The sequence below is a fragment of the Pseudonaja textilis genome, chromosome 3 (genome assembly GCF_049901715.1).
Source record: "Pseudonaja textilis isolate UNSWEBS1 chromosome 3, rPseTex1.2, whole genome shotgun sequence".
Lineage (NCBI taxonomy): Eukaryota > Metazoa > Chordata > Lepidosauria > Squamata > Elapidae > Pseudonaja > Pseudonaja textilis.
The window spans coordinates 50,545,767-50,552,268 of NC_141992.1; positions in this window are offsets into that span (position 1 = coordinate 50,545,767).

Consider the following 6,502-nt stretch of genomic DNA (forward strand, 5'->3'; position numbering starts at 1 on the left):
TTGGTGAATAAATGCTGGGCCACCTGTGCTGGTCAGACAGTATATAGTTAACTGGGAATTGGGAGCTGTTCCCTTAAGGGAATGCCTCATGGTAAATGTAGTTAGTGCCTCATGGGAAATGTAGTTCATGTCATGTGGTCACATCTGTAATCCTGATTGGTCACTGAATTGACCCTTGGTTGGGTTGGGGGAGTTTCCTTTATTCTTGCTTGGACCCCAGCATTGTGCTGGTGTCTTTCCCTTTGCTGCATCGTTATGGGATGAAGATAATCATATTTCACACTATGAAGACAACTATGCAAAGATTGGTCATTAGACGAATCTCAACATAGCTGTGAGTTATACTTTGAGGATGTCTGATGTGATCCAATAAAGAAACTTTGTATGGAAGCCTTTGTAGAGTTTATCTAACTGTCTTTATATTCAGCCAGAAAGTTAAAGACAGAACACCACCCCCTAAATCTCACCTGGCTATGGCACTAACCAAATGGCTGATGGAAATCATCCGATTGTAGATTGAAATGGTTTATCATTTGCTTTAGCAAAATGCTACTCTAACACCAGAATGCTGAAAGAAAACTTGACATTCCTTCAAATATGGGCTCCTGATGAAATGAAGTAAACACCATGAGCCCATGGCAGATATTGTAAAGGAGGTTGCCAAGACACGGTGGTTCTGTGATTTGGTGCAAATCAAAAGTACCTCTAGAATCTGCAGGATTCTCATCTAGACCTTTTTTCTGATGCATCCCAAAACAGAGCTGAAACATTAGATTATTATTTGTTGTAAAGAACAGACTCTTTATTAGAAGCAAAGATGTTTTCTCCTTGCTGGCCTGAGCCAACAGGACTGATAAGAATATTGTGCCACCGTATTTTTTTATCTATAGAGTCAAATAATATGTTGAATTTTAATAGTATTTAATTTTGATGCACAAATTGCTAATTTGTGTGCTGTGTTAATTTTTCCTTTCTATATTCATATACATAACCCACACACTTATGCACAAACATATTACTTTGTATTTTTTCTGTTTTCACACCTGTTTTCCAGCCAATCAGAAACATATAGTAACTCATATGATAGTAGAGGCCCCTTAGAGCCAATCAATATCAAATTAGAGAGCACTCTTTTCCCACAGAAGTTTTATTTGTTATCAAAAGAACACACAGACTACATACCTTGTGAGGTTTAGTCCACTGATAGCATGAAAGCATTTAGTTTAGTTTAGTTGTTTCAAGATGCTCAGTTTGGCTATATTGCTGAATTACAAATAACAGAATAACTTGGCTACATTTGATGCAAAGGGATAACATACTTGTAGAAAAGGCTGATGACCAGTTGTCTGTTCATCAGCCTTTTCTACAAGTATGCTATCCAAATGTATGGCTGATATGGAGATACAGTAGGCAGTTTCCTTTCTGTCAGTGTCTATCATCAAGTATCTCACACAGTCTGGGATGATGGGTATCAGAAATCTCTGATACTCAGATAAAATTCAGCATTCTCCAATATGGTGCCCTCCAACTACAATCCCCCATCATTCCAAAATAGTGGGATGAGAGTTGTAGCCAAACACATCCGAAAGGTATTTTCCTTTCTGATCATCCTTCCAATAATCTACTATAAAAAGGAGTAGTCATGCCAGAAAACATCACCATTAGCACCATCATCATCACCGTCACCATCATCACCACTCTCATCATGGAAAATGAATGTACTTCCTCATCACAGAAAACAAAGCATTATCAAATCCCATGTCAAAGTTGGTAATTCGTAGATCCGTTTATCCATCTAAATCACACAATGAAGCCATGTATCCCCCACACACATCCTTCCCTCTAAGTCTGCCTGCAAGTCAGCATGGCACCATATATTTATTTAACCACTGGAGCTGTGAAATGTATAAAGTTAACACCCAGGTTGAAGCCCTCAGACGCTGAACTCTACAAACACAGGGCCTAACAGAGAGTAGAGTGATGTTTAGGAAGGAGTACAGCCTGGCTGAGAACAAAGACACATCTTTCTATGTGATGCAAGGCATTCACCAAGCGGCCTTCAGTTCCTCAGTGCATCTGCAGGAGCACAGAGCACAGTTCAGTCCTTTATGAGTGCCCCAGACTAAACACTCCCACTGGCCTTTATGGACGTAACTCAACCTCTCCAGACTCAATGGGTGACTGGCTTCATTTTGTCTTTGGAAAATTCTTGGAGCCAGGAAAAGGAGGAGCCAAGAGTGCTGCTGCCAGAGAGGAGCCAGTGGGTGGGAGATGATTCCAGCAATTACCTAATTCGCAAGGCAGGATCGCAGAGCAAGGGAAGCTGTGTTTGGAGGGCAACTTGGAGGCAGGAATTTTCAAACAAAGGGTGGTTTTCTAGGTGGGCTAAGTTACAATTCTCATTTTATACAAGATCAGCAATATCAATGCTGAAGATTCCCGGTAGTTCAGCAATACCTGAAGGGCTACGACTTCCTCAGCCCTTGCTATCTTCTGCAGGAAAACACAAGGCCTGGAGCCTGGAGCTTTGGTGCATACTCTTTGGGTTGTTCCCTGCACTTATGCAAAATTATGGCCCAACCATGCCCCAGTGACACTTGTTTTCTTCAACTCCATGAAACTCCATCTTAAATCCAAGGCAGGCTTCAGTTATCCTTTACCCATACAGTATTAAAGTCAAATCTTCCCCTTATTACAAGGCCATTCAAGGGTAGCCTTGAAGTATATATATAACCCAATGGGGACAAAATTTAAACTTGATTAAATTTATGCACAATTACAATAATAATATATGCTTCTCCTTTGGTTATTGATAATTTCTATAATTTCTATTTCCTTTCTATTACATTAAAATTGCAATTCAATGCCAACTTTGAGAGGGACTGAAGTAGTTGCACCCAAGTCACAAGGAAGCTTGTATTTTTCCTTGGACTTAGCAAAGGGTCAGAGCTCAGGCTACTCCAGTGATCAAGATTCATTATTGCTTCTTGTTTATACTTCCCCTATGCCTCCATCAAATGTTTCTTTGAGAAAAGAGACAAGAGAAATTGAAATTCGGACTGCTGAGAGAAAAATCCCAGAGAGGTGAATTTAGGCTTTGTAAATGAAGAGCACTTTGTGGTGCTGAACATGAAACTATACTTCATATCTTCTAACTATCTTTTCTTCAAATAAACAGAGCTACTACAAGAGAGAAAATTATAGCAGAACTTTGAATGGGCCTTGCCTCACATCTCCAAGCTCTCTCTGTCGCAAAAAAGAAAAGAGAGAGAGAAGTTCAAGCATCATTTGAATTGAGCATCATATTCCTTCTACTCAAATATTCCTGTTAAGATATTTAATGCAGGGAAAGAATGCTTGAATTGTAGAGGGGATTCTGTGTGTGGCACAGAGATGTTTGAGACAGCAAAGGGAAAAAAATCCTGCTTAAGTTCTGGTTATGTTGCTAGCTCAGTAGTGACCTTAGTGCAGTTGGCGAAATCAAATAGTGCTCCTCTACCCATTTATTCCTCTACTACACACATAGGTAGCCCTTGACTTACAACCACAATTAAAGTTCTGACTTAGGCTTCACAAAATCACAAAACAGTCTCCTTGTCCCGACAAAACCCCTTTTTATTTGGCTAATGTGCATTCCTATCATTCACATCCAGCAAATTCCCGGCAAACAGTCTTTCAAGGGTGAATTGCAACCACAGACTTTATCAGGCTTGGAGAATTCCCAGGCCGATAGCTTCCAAGTGCAACGCTGTCCAAGGAAATACTTGGCAAGGAGTCTCTGTGAGTCATGGACTCAGATAAACACTAATTTATCTTCACACTAATTAAACAAACTAATTGTCTCCTGCAAACACCACTCTATGGGAAGGGCCATTCATCATCCATCTATGCCTTTACTCCTGAGCCGACCCTTGTTCCTTAACTGTTCCCTTCTCCTGACAGCTCTGCACATACGCACATCAGGAACAGGCTCCAGCTGTTTTTCTGCCCCACTCATCTCCGACTCTGAAGGCAGCTGATAACTGTTGGACACGTTAGGGTTAAGGTAAGGCCTTCCCCAGACTCCAGGACTGGCCCATGTTCCTCCTCAACCTTCTCACTGTCCGAGTCTGCTGCCAGCTCCACTGGCTGCTGGTGGGCCACAACAATTAAGTCCAAAATTTCTATGGGTAAGAGAAACATTTGTTAAGTGAGTTTTCCCCCATTTTACGAGCTTTCTTGCCACAGCTATTAAGTGAATCACTGTAGTTGTTAAGTTAGCAACAAGGTTGTTAAGTGAATCTGGCTTCTCCATTGACTTTGCTTGTCAGAAGGTCACAAAAGATGATCACATGATGGCTGGACACTACAACCATCATAAATACGAGCCATTTGCCAAGCGTCTGAATTTTGATCATGTTGACTAGGGGGATACTGCAACAGTTCTAAGTGTGAAAAATTGTCATAAATCACTTTTTTCTAATACTGTTGTAACTTTGAATGCTCACTAACTGGACTGTTGTAAATCAAAGACATCATAGATTTATACACACATGTACATCATCGTTGTCATCTTAGCCATTGTCTATCCACTGCAGAATGAAGGTCTGCATCTGCATCTTTCCAACCAATACAGTCCCGAGCTTTCTTTTGCCAATTGGGCCCACAAAACTTGCTGATGTCATTGGTCCATATTGTTTTAAGTCTCTTTTTTGTGTGGATGCTTTTTATCAAGTGAGATCCATTCTATGACTGCCTTGGTCTACCTGCCATCAGTTCTTCTTGCTTTGTGACCAGCCCATTTCCATTTCAATTCTTTTACTCTCTTGATGATATCGTACACTTTGTTTGTTCTGTAATCCATGTGCAGGTCTTTCTATCTTGCCCCATAATGCCAAGCATGTGTTTTTCCATGGCTTTTTGCGCCACTTGTAACTTTTGTATCAATTGTGAGTTTAGTGTCCATGTTTCACTGGCATATGTTAGAGCAGGTAGCATACCGACTACCTACTCCAGCACATTCACATGCACACATACATACTATAGATATACATCATATTTGTAATGTTTTATGTAAGAAGCTCCTTTCAGTTACATCCAACACTGCTTCTGCCTTTCTTGTGTTATTCAGACACTTTATTTATTTATTTATTTGTTTGTTTGTTTGTTTGTTTGTTTTGGTCAATTGCTTACAAGATAATAGGTATAAGTAAAAACATAGTTATGAATACATGGATGCATATAAGAAAAATAAAAAGATAAAGGAAACAATAGGACAGGGATGGTAGGCACATTGGTGCGCTTATGCACGCCCCCTACAGACCTCTTAGGAAAGGGGTGAGGTCAATAGTAGACAGTCTAAGGTTAAAGTTTTTGGGGTTTGGGGAAGAAACCACAGAGTCAGGTAGAGCATTCCAGATATTGACCACTCTATTTCTGAAGTCGTATTTCCTGCAATCAAGTTTGGTTTGATTAACCTTGAGTTTGTATCTATTGTTTGCTCTTGTGTTGTTCTGGTTGAAACTGAAGTATTCATTGACAGGTAGGACATTGCAATGTATGATTTTATATATACGTTGAACATGGGAGTTTGGTTGGAATTTACTTTCCCAGAAAAGGAATGTCAGATATGTCATCAACCACTTGTTCCATACCATCAAGCCCAAGCGACACAAAGTAAGGTGTTCATTAACCTTTGGGAAAGGTAAGGGGAAAAAACTTTAGTTTTTACTTTCAGTGGGTGTAAGAGGAGGCTGCAATCTTATGTTTATAGAGGGCAATTGACTGCTTTAAATGCTCTATTCTATTACGCAGTGAAAATTCTTATCTCTCTTTGCTGTGTAAAATGTCAGGGTAGCTTCTGCTAAATTCAAACCAGCAGCCGAATAGCTTGATTGCTGGCTCTCCAGTCCCACAAGGAAGAGATGGGAGCCATTATACTTCTGTTCCAGAATCAAAAGCAATCAAAATGGTTACCAATCCACAGAGGACCCAACTGAGCAATCCAACATCTTGCTCTGCAATCTATACCAGGTGGTTACCCAGATGATCCAGTGAGCTCAGACCATAAAACCCACCCAAACTAAGTCTTCTCTCAGACACAGCCTCTGCACATCCTGCCACCAGAGCCTACAATTTGGCTTTGGGTGCCTATTTCCTTGCCAAATTGATAATGTCTCCTTTCTAGCTCAAAGCAAACTGCACATAACTTACTTCTAAGACCAGATGAGTTCCTCACTGACAGAGCACTGGTACAGGGATAGGCTACAGAGTTTCAACTTCAGGCCCAGGATGTGGGCAGGAGTAAGAAAAGTTTAATTGACCAGTTTAAGGAGGGCTTGTCTGCTGAAATCCGTAGCGAGCTATAATCTGCCTGGCCATACAGCAGTAGATGAAAGGAGGGGCTATGGGTGAGTACAGGCTGGAAGGGAAGCCTCTACTTTGTACATTTCTTATTTTCTCCTTTTCTTTCTTCTACAGATTGCAGTCCTTAAAAAATGTTAAAACCATGTAGCTATGGGCT